Below are 15761 nucleotides of genomic sequence, written 5' to 3'. Positions count from 1 at the left end.
GGACCAGCTACACGTGTTATAAATCCGGGGACGTGTTGTGTGTGATGTGTGTAGCAGTGGTGTTTATGTGGATGTGCTTGAGCAGCATGTGAGCTTGAGATAGGTATTTTAAAAACTCCGCCTGTATACTTTAAGGCGCAGGTCACCGTACACATAGAAAGATGATTTTATACGCTAAGTACTCGGGTAAGAAACGTAGTTGTCGCTTGATGACTGCCCAGGAAGCTACGTACACGATAGTGGATATGTCACTCGCGGAGGCTCTTAACATGCACCCCCCTTAGGTCTTATGTTTAGTCCCTTTGTCCTAGTGTCATTTATGCGTGAACAAAAAATGGCAAATGCCCTCACAATACCTCATTTGAAATTTCGTATGAATAGTCAAATGAAAGGTTTCGTAAATAAGTAGAGATTAATATTTCTTTGGCTTAAATTAGTGTTTGAAATTTTGAACAAAACAATAAATACTTTACAAGACTGTTAACTTTTCTTACAGTAAACCTGAAACCAAAACCGAAAGCAAACCTAAGATCTCGGAAGAACCCAAGATCGAGCGACGAAGCCCAGTCTCGAACCATTTGAAATCCCCCGAAAAGAAGAAGAAAGAGGCAGAGGAAGGGGAAATCACGTCAGACGAAGAAATGCTCGAATCAAGACGGAAGAAAGACACTAAAAAGAAGAGAAAGAAGCCCCAGAAGAGAGAAGAAAAGGAGAAAGAGAGGGAGAAGCAGAGAGAAAAAGAGAGGGAGAAACAGCGGGAGAGAGTGGTGTCTCTGTCTGACGACCAAAGTAATACGGATACCGCTCCCAGCATGAACGGTATTATGGACGATGTAAGTATTTATTTGTTTCCGTATGTGAAGTTTAATGTATTATACAGCTCAATGAATTGTCAGCAATCTGACCCCTTAGCATGAATTTTCATCGTGAACGTGAAGTAGAGTTCATCGAGTATTTTGTATGAATATATGAACAGCGCCCCTGGCGGTCGGTAGCAGAACTAAAATTTCCCTACAAAATTCATCGAGTAATTTCACGTCACGTTCACGATGAAAATTCATGCTAAGGGGTCTGACATATTCTCTCTTGTGCCCGTTTAGCGCAGACACAACTTTATGGATGCTATAAAAAATCTAACACTACGATGCGATATGCAAACCAGTGAAGCATCGCACTTCCATGCCGCTAATGCCATTCCTTAAACATCCGTTTTACTTTATCTACACCGAAAGTCACAAAACGTATCCCTGGCCTAGCCATATTTGTAAGCAATTCTGCTATCCCAACAACAAACAATAACTAATCAACCTCCCCCCAGGGCGGTCTCTCGGAGACCTCATCGCCTCAGTCGCAAGCGTCTCAAGCGTCGCAGGCGTCGCAGGTCGCGCTCGAGCACTCGTACTGCCGCCCGCCCACCGACGACGCGCCGTCGACGGCCAACCATCTGCAGCATGACCATGGTAAGGAGATTGTTATTTACCTACAGTTGATTAAAATCTAAAGTATCAACTTTCCAAGTATTTTGAAATTTTGAAGAGTTGATACAACGATTATTGTTATTTTACAAACTTTCGGTCTTATTCATAAAAAGTTACGGGAGACCTATAGGCCTGTTATAAGCAAATGTCAAAAAAAACTTTATTCATAAACGATCAATAGCGCTAAAGAACTCTCCAACTGATTCGTAAAACCTTGATATGCTAAAGTTGGCTGGACCCTACTATACACCTTCCGTAAACCTCCTATTGTACAAAAACATGGCGGCCGGTCAACAGCTGTTCTGCTTTATTGACGATTTGACATTTGTTGTGAGTTAATATTTGCTGAAAATAAGTTGCCATGGTAACGTAAAAATTTAATATTTTTTTTGTGGGTTTTGGCTTGGCCACTGCGCCTTTAAGCCAATGTAAACTTTTTTAAGTGCCGCGCCGTGGCTAACATAGATAATAGAGATTGATAAATGAATGAAAGTTTTCGCTATTTTTGTTTATGGTTTCGTCAGACCGGCAACTAAATAGGGTAAATGTCAAAATGTTTGGTCTGTGAAATCTATTAGCATCACTATAGTTGTTGAAGGTTTACGGAACGATTATGAATAGAGATTTTTATGAAACCTCAAATAGGCTTAAAGTGTTCCGTAGCTATTGAGCTCAGTAAACCTACTTTAAGGTTTTTTTATGAATAAGACTGTTAAAATACAAATTTAAATTAATCAGTACCATATAAGTGAAAACTTGTAATTGGCTATCTATCGCGATTTCAAAATTCTTATGTAAATCAAATTAGCTGTAAGTTTTCCTATAAATAAAGAAATTGGTATATTGAAAAAGATTAACAGTAGCAAATCGAACATTAAGCACTATTCTCGCAAATTCATTCCTGCAGGTTACACATGGATGACTCAGGAGCCGGGCGCGGAGCCCGTCATCGTGGAGAAGAAGCTTCCAGAACCCAAGAAGGAGAAGAGGCCCTACAAGAGAAAACACGAGACCACCAAACTAGCCGAAATACAAAACAAGTATGTAACTAGTTATTGAATTAGTCATGTGAATGTGAAATCTGCTAATATATATTTTAAAAAGTAAAATGTCACGAAGTCATGAGTGATTAAACAAAAGGTACAGTTAATGATAGACTCACTGAAATATGAAATAAAACTTGTTTTCAGATTATACGATGGTCGGGGCGACGTGCGGCCGAAATTCGACCATATCACGTTCAAGACACGAGACATTATGGCTGAAATGCAGGTCATGTACGAGTTCTTGACGCGCGGCATCGACCGGGAAGACATCGAGTACTTGAAGAGGTAAGCCTATAGTGTGAAATTCACTCTTACACATTTTACATCCGTGTTGCCAGAGTATAAAAATAGTCGCGCGCGAAATCAACCAAGTCTACCGTTACATTACGAGGGATTTCGTATAAATTCCATTTTGGCCGATCTGCCCCTGGAATTTTACTCTCAACAGGTTTTACATAATGTGTCGTCAAAGTTATGTTTTGCTCATAATCAGCCAATAATCGTTCACTGCTGGACTAATGCTCCCCCAAGTTACTCGTACACTCTGCAACCAGAAAATTTGCCAGAAATGCAAAAGATTTGTATTTGTAAATTCATTCCTACACATTTTACACTCGTCTCCTCAGAGCGTACGAGACGTTGCTAGCGGAAGACGCGCAGGGCTACTGGCTGAACGACACGCACTGGGTGGACCACCCGCCCACTGATGTAAGATACTCGCCGCCCAAGAAGAAGTCCAAGCGACATAACAACATGTATGAGGATCTACAAGTAAGTGCAGATTTTGTTTTTGAAGTGTATTGTTTGTTGGGTTACCATCACTACAACATTGCTGAATGTTTAAATAGAATTTAGTAATTTATGAATAGCTTTAATTTATAGTATTGTCTCCCAGCATATATCTTACTCTGATTGGAAACTTTCTGTACTACCACAAAAAGTTTAACAGGTGTTTAGAAAGGAATTTGAAAGATTTATAATGTTGACCACTGAGTAAGTTATGTTCTATTATATTTAGAAGTGTTTCCGTCTAAAACAAAGCCAATAGATGTACGAATACTCATATCTAACATTCACTCACACCTCCCAGGGACACAAGAGCGGCTCAGCGCGTACAGAAGGCTACTACAAGATGGACTCCAAGCTCAAGGCCAAGTACAAGTACCACCACGGCCGCGGCGTCGCGTCGGCCACGCCGCTGGAGGCCGCGCAGGAGCAGGACAAGAAGGCCGCCATGATCAGCAAGATGCAGCACATGTCGAGAGAGGCGAGGTCTAACCAGAGGAGACTGCTTACTGCTTTCGGTGAGTTATTCCTTTTAACGAAGGCATTTTTAAGGGAATGTACACAAAACTGCGTTGTCACGTCGCATCGCAAAAATCTGCGACTGTTTTGATAGTTTTTCAGAGCAAATGATTACTGTCGCAGGTTTTGTGATGCGACGTCGCAACACAGTTTTGTGTACAAGCCCTAAGGTCACCCTAATTATACGGGCGGAATGTATAAAAACGAACGAGACTATTGGTGACATTGTCGCGCAGACAAATACTGACGTGAAATCTGCCGCTGTAAATCTAGTAGCAGTAGTCAAATTACTAGGCATAAGCATAAATTTCGGTGAGGGGCGGTGTTATTAATGTAAGTAAGAGTGGAGTCGCGTCGCTGCTGGAGGCCGCACAGGAGCAGGACAAGAAGGCGGCCATGATCAGCAAGATGCAGCACATGTCGAGAGAAGCGAGGTCCAACCAGAGGAGGCTGCTCACTGCTTTCGGTGAGTTATTTAAGTTGACGAAGGCATTTTTAAAGGTTTCTCTAATGAGAAGGGCGAAATGTATAAAAACGAACGAGGATATTGGTGCCAGTATCGCCGCTACGTTGTTATTCTTCAAGTAACGCGCCCGCAAATACTACAAACGCAATATCCGCCGCTGTAAATCTAGTAGTATTAAAACTATTTAGCATAAGCATACATACATTTCGGCAACGGGTGGTGTTATTAATGTAAGTAAGAATGGCGTCGCGTCGCCGCTGGAGGCCGCGCAAGAGCAGGACAAGAACTCGGCCATGATCAGCAAGATGCAGCACATGTCGCGAGAAGCGAGGTCTAACCAGAGGAGGCTGCTCACTGCTTTCGGTGAGTTGCATACATCACGAATCATGTCATTGGTATTTATGCCACCCCGTCATTATACGTCTATGGCGGCATCGTGGCGCTGCGATATAGGTATGAATACCGTAAGTTATTATGAATGTACGTAAGAAAGAATGAGGATGTTGTGTCGCGTAGACCACAAATATTATTCCGAATTTGTGGTTATATACTAATGTATACTTACTTACCTGTGTTCCCTGCAGGCACTGACACGGACTCGGATCTGCTCAAGTTCAACCAGCTCAAGTTCAGGAAGAAACAACTCAAGTTCGCCAAGTCCGGCATTCACGACTGGGGATTGTTTGCTCAGGTAAATATAATTTTATATATTATTTTCGTTTTCCATTATTTGAGCTCCGATTTGAATATTTAATTTAGCAATCGCAGAACATATTATATTGATCATAATTAAAGCCTACTTTCAAGTGATACATCTTGGTTCTGTCAATTTCTAGCTTTAGTAATAAGCCGAAAGCACAACCTACTTTATCTCAAACCTAAAAGTTTGAAAGTATGGATGGGTAGATAGATGTTTCTCACTCACGGGAAAACGGGTCGTTATTTTTTTTAAGAAATTAAACATGTAGCAAGTTAACATCCCGGAATTTACACGTAGGCTACTTTTTATCCCGAATCTCCCACGGGAAAACCTTTTAAGGCTAACCGAAGCAGAGAAAGGTTTAATTTCATTTCATTCATGAACCTTTTTTTTTCATCCCCAGGAGCCGATAGCGGCAGACGAGATGGTGATCGAGTATGTGGGGCAGATGATCCGGCCCATCGTGGCGGACGTGCGCGAGGCGCAGTACGAGGCCACCGGCATCGGCTCCTCCTACCTGTTCCGTATAGACTTTGATACCATCATTGATGCGACGAAATGTGGGAACTTGGCCAGGTTTATCAACCACAGTTGTAATGTGAGTACTTACCTACGAATAATGTTCTTACTTTTTTCTATTGTGGCTTGGTTTTTATAGTTTGCAGGAATGCAACGTTGTTTTGTAGTGCCCAAAGTTTGTAGAAATGAAAAAAGTTAACGTTTGATTCTGGTATCGTGACATTGGTGTCGAAAGTTTCATGGTAGTTCCCGCTAGAGGCGCCACTGTATATGCGAGAAACCAACAACACATTGTTCTTAGTTTATGCAACTTGCAAACTATAAAACCTCCGGCCCATCGCGGCGGACGTGCGCGAGGCGCAGTACGAGGCCACCGGGATAGGGTCGTCGTACCTGTTCCGTATAGACTTTGACACGATCATTGATGCGACCAAATGTGGGAATTTGGCGAGATTTATCAACCACAGTTGTAATGTGAGTAACATTATTGACTACTGTGGCTGGTTTTTTTTAGTTTACTTGTAGGAATGAAAAATGTTAACCTTTGCTTCTAGTATTTACATTTGGGTCGAAAGTTTCATGGTAGTTTGCGCTATAGGCGCCATTTTTAAAACTACGACACAACGTTCTTAGTTTAAGCACCTGAAATAGGCCTTGTGCAAAAAAATGGTTTTGTATGTAATAACTGACAAAACATCTATACGTAACTGCATTCAAATAAACATAGCGTATAAACGCTACGTTATAGCGATATACGCTATGTTTATTACGAAATTTTATATTTTATATTGTTAAAATATAAATTTTCGGTGTCAACGTCGTAAAATTTTAAATTGCAAACATTAAGTTCATCAGACAAACTTATAAAAATATTTTTAATTATTTATTGTATTTTCTGTTCATTCCAGCCGAACTGCTACGCGAAGATCATAACCATCGAGTCTCAGAAGAAGATCGTGATCTACTCGAAGCAGCCAATAGGCGTCGACGAGGAGATCACGTACGACTACAAGTTCCCGCTTGAGGACGAGAAGATAGCCTGCCTGTGCGGCGCGCCGCAGTGCCGCGGCTTCTTGAATTAGACACCCAGTGACACGGTGATAAGGGACATTTTTGTACGACTTGCTGGAGGTACTTCGGCCGTTCGGGTTTTGTTTCTACCGGCATTCAAATTCGTTTTTATTTTTCGTCAATCAATGGACTGCTCGATGGCATTGACGAAAATGATGACCTAAGTTTGTTTTTATTAAATGTGTAAACAAATTACGCACATACAACAAAACAAATATCTAATAAAATAATTTTGTTAATCATATGAGAAACAACTCCTACATGGTTGAAGTACACTCGAAACTGGTAGAGCGATCTACTAGCATCGTCACGTGAAACTTCGTTTCGGTTGTGACTACTTTAGATAGTTATTACGAATACATAGGACCCTGTCAATGAAATATATACCTTATGATCTGTGCAGACGATTTATCAGAATCTTCCTTAGAACACGTTGTATTTAATTTGCGCTGCGGTAAGCCAAATAATGCGTACCTCATTTTATTTATTTATATAAAAATTTAAAAATGCTGTTAAAGTTGCAATGTTTTCTTTTTTTATATTATTGTTATAATTATGCTGTATTTCTTTCTTTTTCCTCGTTTTTTTCTCTTTTGACGACTAAAACAGTGTTGTATGTTTCGTAAATAAACAGGAAACCTTTAGATTTTTTGGAATTTCTGTCGAAACCATTATTGCGTGTGATTTGATTAAATTATATTTACCGTCACCTTAACCTGTTAACGTCACAAAAACACCCTCCATCCGCTAGGTTTATCTATCTATCCATTATATATTAACGAAGAGGAATCCTTTATGGGAGTAGTTACGATATCAAAGTGCCTAGTAGAGGCTGGAGGGCTTCCAAGTACTGCTAGCCTAATCATGAAAATGTATTTCTTTGAAAAAAAGTCTATGAATTCCAATGACTTCGTATGATTCTACGTGTATTTAAATAATGTAAATGAGTTGGTGCAAGCTGATTGTAATTATAATATTATGAACTCTAATGTACTTGTATATTGGTACAGATTTGACTGACTTAATTATAACAAGACAAAGATGTGAAGTCAGAATCTATTCGCGTATGTTATTTTATGTTGTACAGTTTTTTTTTTGTGAATAAACAATGATGATCTCTGCGTAATGTCAGATCCGTGTAGTACACTTATTAAGTACATGGTCTTGTTATAAGTTGTAGCCAGAATGTGGTTTTATCTTCCTTTTGTTTCGATGAAACTCGACTCTTTGAAAGAGGTAGTAAGTTTGTGTGGAATATAATTGTTATAAATGAATGTGTGTGCTCGCTGTACTTCCTACTGCACGTGAGGTGAATGTAAATTTATAAGATTGTAAATAAAAAATTCAACAATTTTTATCTTGTCTTTTTGTGTATCAGACCCCTTATCCCCATTTTAGGTAATAATTTTATGAACAATTCATAGTATAAACATACCCCGTTTGAGAGTTGATTTAGGACTCATTGATATTCATATGTTTAGATTGTTGTAGTAGGTAATTTGTAAATGCTTACTTTCCTTGTTGGGTAGATTCTGACTTTAACGGTTTTTTCATGGGTCCAACGTGTAGAGAACTCCTTACTGCGGGGGTACCAAATTTTCATTAGTTTTTCGATATCTCTTACGATTTTCGAGAAAAACGGGAAAGTATTGACCAGTTCTATGATTCTAAAGGAGGCCGACTATTGTTGATATTTTTTAGACCTCACTTTCCTTGTTGGGTAGATTTTGACTTGACCGTTATTTCATGGGTCCAACGTGTAGAGAACCCCTTATTGCGGGGGTGTACCGATACGATTGTCCACAACGCCATCGCCAGTGGACGGAGCGGCGGCAAGTGAAATGGTAAGTCGACATATTTATTCCCGAGATTAAGGTTTTTGACAGACAAACAGAACTTGATTCTGAAAGCGGTCCGTTTATACCTTTTGAGGTACGGAACCCTCCAAAACATTTGACGAATTAAATTTCAAGTTTATGGTTTGGCGAATTAACAAAAGTCCTTGATTAACAACCCATCATTTTAAAAAGGTTAATATTTTTTTACGTTCATTGCAAAATCAAAACACCTGAGTTTATGGAAATATAAATTTTATTTCAACAGGTTAGAGTACAAAACAAACATCCCTTAAAATAATGTTACATTACACTGTAATACAACTAAGTCTAAACACAATTAAAATCTTATAAAATCACAGTAAAATTGGTCCTCACAATAATTGAAAATTAATACTTATTAGAAAAAAACGATGGCAAGAATTAAAAGAATCATTCCATACGTCTAAAAGTGAAGTCAAATCCGTTATTATGCCTCTAATTGCAGGAATTTGTTAAAATGTTAAAAAAACCCCGTTAAGCTATTCCTTTGTTTACTGGAATGACGGAAAAAGTGGGAGTTAAATTATAGCAAAATTCGAATACTGCACCTTTATCTATTATTATTGCAATAAGTTAAAACTAATCATAATCATAAATAGTGAACCTAATTATGTATTAGTATTTATATTCTAGAGAGGCGTTAGTAGTTAAATATTAACTTACCGTAGGGTAACTAAGTTAAGTACTGAGCGACTAAATGTGTGCAAATTATTTATCGAACTTCCAAAACCTATTCGTAACGTAATAGAGCACATCAGTAGAGGCTGTGTTAATCTTAGCCAATAAATAAAAGGTTAAAGTATGAAGTAAAACATTGCATACATATGAGTTCTATGTAATTTGTAGGAATGTAGAGCTGTGGAATTACTCAGTTAATTGTGGCTACTTATAGGTATTGCATATTCACAAATCTTAGCCAAAGAGAAGATTACGTAATTATATCAAGAGGTATTCATGCTGTTATATCTGTGACTAACACTTGGTCTAATAAATTACAATACGTTGAGCAACACATCAGATCTTTTGGAACTTCACTTGTTTAGTGAACATCTCTGCGCACAAATCCGCTGGATTCCTCGGTTTATTCTCCTTCTCCTGACTAGTGTCGGAGTCAGTCTCCTCTTCTATCGGCGCCGACTTGCGACTGCCTTTAGAGCTTCTCTTGAGACTCAGCTCTGTGGTGAGAACCGCTTTGATGACGTCATTCGATGGAGCCGCCTGCCTCTGTTGCTTTTGTCGCAACTGAGTCGCTCTCTTTCTAATATCCGCCTGGAACGCGGTCTCCTGCTCTCTGCTCTCAACACTCTCTCGGCGAGACGCGTCGCGCGAGGACTCCTCCGTGCTCGGGTCGGTCGTTGACTGCGCCAGGCTGACGGTAGAGCCCTTCGTGTCTGAGATAGTAGCGAGGGACTCCACCGAAGCGCCGATGCTTCTGAACGCCGCCATGCCTTCTACCGTCGATATCACCAGATTGCCCCCGACTTTGGACTGTATTAGGATGCCGTTAGGTGCTTTTCCGAGGAACGTGCAGTCTGTGACTTTGAGATGGAAGACGTGTTCAGTGGCATAACAGTCGGAGGAGGCAACAGAGTCGGTGTCGCAAGTGCAGGGTGGCGCGCGGTATGACTCGTCATTCACATGCACTATATCGATCATTTCACTGCCTACTATGTACAAGAACGGACTGACAAACTCGAAGCGATCGGCGGCAATCGACCACTTCGGTTCCTCCGACCGCGTCTTCTTTCCGTTCTCGTCCACAAACACACCGCACTCGTTGTAGCAGATGAGTATTTCTGCGGGATGCTCTCGTATCAGTAGTATGGCTTTGGGCGGGCTGTGCTTCTTGGCCGCTGCGGAAACTGTGGCATTCTCCATGGCGAAGTGTTCTAGTACGCCTGACGGTAGTTTGAGTTTGAGCGGTCGTTCTCCGGCTATGTATAGCGCGGCGGGTGTGAGCAGGAGGGAGGAGGGGCGGCGGTCCACTGTGAGCGAGCGGGACGTCGTGAACGCCTCGCGGGAGAAGTCGTACCGCAGCAAGAACACGCGCTGGTTGCCCGCCACGGCCACACACGCGGCGTCTGGAGCGTCGCCTTGGATGGCCTGGAAGAAGTGTTGTTACTTTTAAAAGTGTTAAATACTGTATTACCCTATACAAGAGGCGTTTGAACAGTGATATTTCATCCTTACTAATCCTTACTTACTAATATTATAAATGCGAAAGTAACTGTGTCTGTCTGTCTGTCTGTCTGTTACTCTTTCACGCCAAAACGACTGAACGGATTTTTATGAAATTTGGTATACATACGGTCTAGACCCTGGGAAAGAACATAGGCTACTTTTTATCCCGGAATTCCCACGGGAAAACTTTTTAAGGCGAAGCGAAGCGCGCGGGAACAGCTAGTAATAACTAAAAGAAATAAAAGTATTTCCAAATGATGATAAGATTATTCGGTTTTAGAATTCGGAGAAGAAAGAAATAAGGTAAGTACATCTATTTAAAAACTATGTGGCCAGAGACAGATACACATACCATTGATACCATAGACAACACTCTTATTCAGTAGCGGGCTAAAAGCTGAACAACAGACTCACCTGTAGCAAAGAATACGTGGTCCCTTCAGGCAAACAGTACACCTTCTCGACTTGCAACGTGGGGCTCAGGTTGGGAGCTCTGCGCAGGGCCGACTCCAGCGCATGCAGGCTGCCGTGTAGCACCTGCCCGCGGCTCACGACGACGACACGGGTCGCGGCGGCCGCCAGCGCCGACACCGGCCCGTCCCACATGTGCTGCTCTTTGTGCTCGAGGCGGATTTGCCCGCGCAGCGAGTAGATGCCCTTGGAGCAACCTGTGGGGATTTATTTATATATTTATTTAAATAAGGAACACCAGCAGTTAACACAACATACGTAACCGTCAATTTATGGTTCATTAAGGCAAAATGAATGAGTATGAAGTGACTATGAACGTATCAAGAAGTGTTCATGATAAGTTAATGCATGCATTAACTTATCAATGTCTCGTTGACACAAATTTATACAAAAAACCGAAAATGTAACATGTTTATGTCTACAAACAAAGAATATCCATCTAAGTATCTATTAGTATCAACAAACCAAAAGTAACAGCATCGCTGCCGATACATCAGACCACATCTGCCTCATCGCTCAGACTATAGGTCTGGCTGTTCGTACATGTGTCCTTAACCTTAGCATAATATTAGAGTTTTACCTACCATTAAAACTCTTATTATGTTTCCAGCGACATCTGAAATCCATGTTATGAGATAGCATCTCCCTTATCGTCACGCCAACTTGCAGTTTTCAAATATTCGCGCCTAAATTCCACGCTTCTCATTGGTCAAGCACTCGGGCGGCGTCCTTTCTAGCCGTCAAGTTGGTGAATTTTCCGCCATTATATTCCCGAATAATCATAATAATGCAGCGCCAGGTAGCGCTTGCTGGATTTCAGATGTCGCTGGAAACATAATAAGAGTTTTAATGGTAGGTAAAACTCTAATATTATGTGTTCCGTAGCGACATCTGAAATCCATGTTATGAGAAATGTCTGTTATCACCTGGCGGCTAGAGATGACGCAATAATGTGAAGTAAAAAAAAAAAATTAAAAATTATTTATTTCCGAATATGTTTACAGTATTCTTAAAGTAGGCACTAGAGCGTGAATACATGTTAGTTGTATATCTGGGGTCAGTGGTGTCCTAAATAGGTTTTTTTTAAAACCTGTAGTAAGGACTACCGGAAGTAGGTAGGTACTTTGATCATCATCAGATATAAAGCTGTGATGAGAATCTAGGTACTAACTATGGAAATACCAATGAAATGGAGGAAACCATATTATATAATAATACTAATTTATTGGAAATAAATTGGCCATGAACCTATAGGACCTAATCACAACAACTTAGAATAATTATGTACCTATTTAGGCATGTAATATCACATAATAATTCTGTTAACAGAAATCAATTTTCTAAAAATATAATTATTATCACACAAAATATTCTTATCTCAATCACAATGTAACAAGAACAAGAATAGAGTACTAACAATAGAGTATTACACAGATTCAAAATATAATGAAAAGGAACGTTTGCCCTCATTTGGTTTAACAACTGGTAGCAATTCTCTTTGATAAAACTTACGAAAAGATTTGCCAATTGGCTCTAGAAATACTGTAATTTACAGGATATTGTTCTATCCAGTTTAAGGAAGAAACAGCTGACCGTGTACTTCCTGGTGAAGCACTTATACCGGAATCCTTAAGGCAACGTCTAATCCATCCACCAATAATAGTAGCCAAAGCTGGTTTAACTTATCCTCTACATGTTAAAAACAATTCAGTGAGCTGTTCCCCTCTCTCTTAATACTAGACAATTCTAATAAACGTCTTAACCAGAAAATTACATCAATATTATGATCTGCCCCCGATAACAGCTTCAAACCTGACTGTTGAAATGAGTTGGTATCTGTTTTTGAACCAAATACAGGAATTAGGACTATACTATTACCATTGTCAATTAAATGTTCATTGTCACAACGCAGCAAAGTTAAATCATGTACCCTGCGCCTCGAGTATAATAGGATTAAAACAGCTGTTTTCTTGGTTACTTCAAACCAGTTATCTACCGGTGGAGAAGAATGTTGTAAATATTCTATGAGCACCCATGCATCCCAGATGGGTGCTTTCATGGGCACAGGTTTTGCTACTGAAATAGCTTTTAAATCGTGTTTTTCCACCAGATTCTGTGGTGTTTTTTCCTGAGAACTGAATTCACACATACTAGAAATTACAGATTTATGAACAAGAACCGATTTGAGGTATGCCCCAAAGGCTGAAGATCCTTTCTACTGCTAGGCTGAGTAAATCAGCATAATGTCGAGCTCGTCAATGAGGTCCAGTAGTGTCTTGGCTAGACAATGTAGGGTCAACGACCTGGTCCCTCCTTCTTTCTTGATGTAGGCCATAACTGTCCAGTTGTCGCTCTAGTCTGCAGTAATACTGTTGTATGTCTGAGTGTCTTGTATTTCATTCTTATGGCACCTATAACAGCGAACATTTCCTTTCAATTGCAATGTCATGACATCTGAAAACTCTCCAACTGGCCGATGACTTTGGAATCGTTTATTTGGGTTCCCTGTGCCTGGTCTGAGGCATCTGTGGCCAGGTAATATATCACTTGAAGTGGTTCGTGGATCAAGGACGGGATGTGCAGATTCTGTAGCCACCACTTTAGTTCTGTTGAAACCTCTTCTGGAATCAATAACTCTGTCTGGGGGCATAGTTTGAGTTTTTGTCAGTGTCTTTTTTTTGTGTTTTTTTTTTTGAGGGTAGTCAATGGATACACTTGTGTATTTGTTTTCGTATTAAATAAATTCAAAATATCTTGTTTATTTACGTTTATTTGAACACTGTTTATACCAAAAGTATACTTACTTATTACTCCATCAAAGTAAACAAAAGAAACTGGCTTATGCACTTTAATTAACAACTTCATCCAATCCACTGCTGACACATCAAAAATCTATCACAACATGAAGAAGAGAACCAACAGCAAGCCCACACAGGCATCACCCGACCCAGTGGCTGCCATCAACAAGTTGGAGGCCAAGATGAGCCAGGGGCTGGCCGCCTTTGATGCTCGCCTGGCCGCCACGAGCACCACCACTCCCAGCCTGGATCAGCTGGCAGCAGACTTTCGGAGCTTCAGGGAGTGCATGCTCCAAGCACTCGATCTCCTGAGGACGCAGATATCAGCTGTTGCCCAGGTCTCCGATGATCTCGACAACCAGGGGAGACGAAAGTTCCTGCTCTTCCGTGGTGTTAGTGATTCCCCTGATGAAGAGATCTCCACTGTTGTGACGGCTGTGTGTGTTGAGAAACTCGGTCTCAGTGACTTCAAGCAGTCCCAGATAAAACAGTGCTTCCGACTTCACAGTGGCTCTCATTCAGCGACAGACCGACCACGTCCCATTCTGGTCCGGTTTAGTGAGAGGGCTACAAGGGCACTTGTGTGGGACAAGAAAAAGGTGCTCAAAGGCACGGCGATCTCCATCTGCGAGTTCCTGACAGCGAGAAGACGAGACATCTTCCTTGAAGCCCGTCGCCGGTTTGGCATGAAAAACTGCTGGACACAGGATGGCAATGTCTTCCTCAAGTCTCCGGACGGTGGTCACAAGATCCGTCTCAACTCCAGGCAGGACCTCGACGCGATACCGGTGCCCGCCCAGACCCCGGCGCCCACACAGACCCAGGCAGACGGGGCATCTCGACCAGCACTGGACCGGGCTGCAAAAAAGACCAAATTAGGTGCTACAGGACACAAAAATGTGTGAGACTCTAAATTATTGATTTATAGTAAATCGTTTACCAACCTAATTTGTTTCCCAGTACACATTGTTGTAGGTATTAAGCCGCCTACTAAAAATAAGTCCAACCTGTCCACTTCATAAGTACCTATGTACGTAGTTACTTCAAGTTTCTTGATATGCCACAGCACCTTAGTTCTTATTGCTGTATTGTTTCTTATGTGTATTTGTAGCTAATATCCCTTTTGCCCCCGTTTTCTTGAAAATGTTTAATATTACACAGTACAGTCTTTTAAAATTACCTACCCGCAGCATTTTTGTTTTGTTGATTATTTTTGACTTTGACAGTGACAGTTTGGAACAGTGACACTGACAGATTTAAGTCATGTGATCGCATCTGTATAATGTTGCCACATGATATAAATGAAATTACTCACCTTTTTGCTCTGTGTTTTTTGTTTATATTCATTACATATCAATAAGTTCATGTTCTGAGAAACTATGTTTGTGTTGCAGGATCTCTTCTCATCTCAGTGCGCCGGCGGTGGATGTGGATAAAGTGTGTTTAGGTTACAGTAAATTGAGTAATAGTTATAGTAAATAGTAATTGTATAATAATTTTATAACATAAGTATTTATTATATATTATTTATTTATATTTCATCGTCATCGTCACATATATTATTACTTTTTAGCTTATGGATTTATCGATTGATTCTGATTTGTTTTACTCATTGGACTCGATTGATAACCTTTCAGATGCATCCAGTGACTGCGTTCATCTCAGTGATCTGCTTCACAACTCTTTTTCTCCATTCCCTAAGAATCTTAATCTCTGCCACATTAACGCTCAAAGCATTCCTTCCCATTACTCTGAACTTCTTTCAACCTTCACCAGTAGTTGTATTCATGCGTGCCTAGTGTCGGAATCATTCCTTAAACCGTCGCTGCCTACAACATCTTTCTCCTTG

The 15761-nt window shown here is 40.6% G+C and overlaps 1 protein-coding gene and 1 long non-coding RNA gene across 4 annotated transcripts in view; one reads left to right on the top strand and one right to left on the bottom strand.

The window, feature by feature from the left end:
• The window catches only part of LOC105384048 (histone-lysine N-methyltransferase SETD1), a 66731-nt gene that overhangs the window by 18041 nt on the left and 32929 nt on the right, over positions 1–15761 (top strand). The window lies entirely within an intron of this gene.
• LOC125489659 lies at positions 13949–14918 on the bottom strand. The gene is made up of 2 exons (XR_007267140.1): positions 14857–14918; positions 13949–14770 (listed from the first exon to the last, which is right to left on the bottom strand). It is a non-coding gene; the product is annotated as an uncharacterized LOC125489659 (long non-coding RNA).

This window comes from Plutella xylostella, chromosome 16 (genome assembly GCF_932276165.1).
Source record: "Plutella xylostella chromosome 16, ilPluXylo3.1, whole genome shotgun sequence".
Classification (NCBI taxonomy): Eukaryota; Metazoa; Arthropoda; class Insecta; order Lepidoptera; family Plutellidae; genus Plutella; species Plutella xylostella.
Note: the sequence above shows the minus strand (reverse complement) of the source record. Positions and strands in the feature narration are given on the sequence as shown.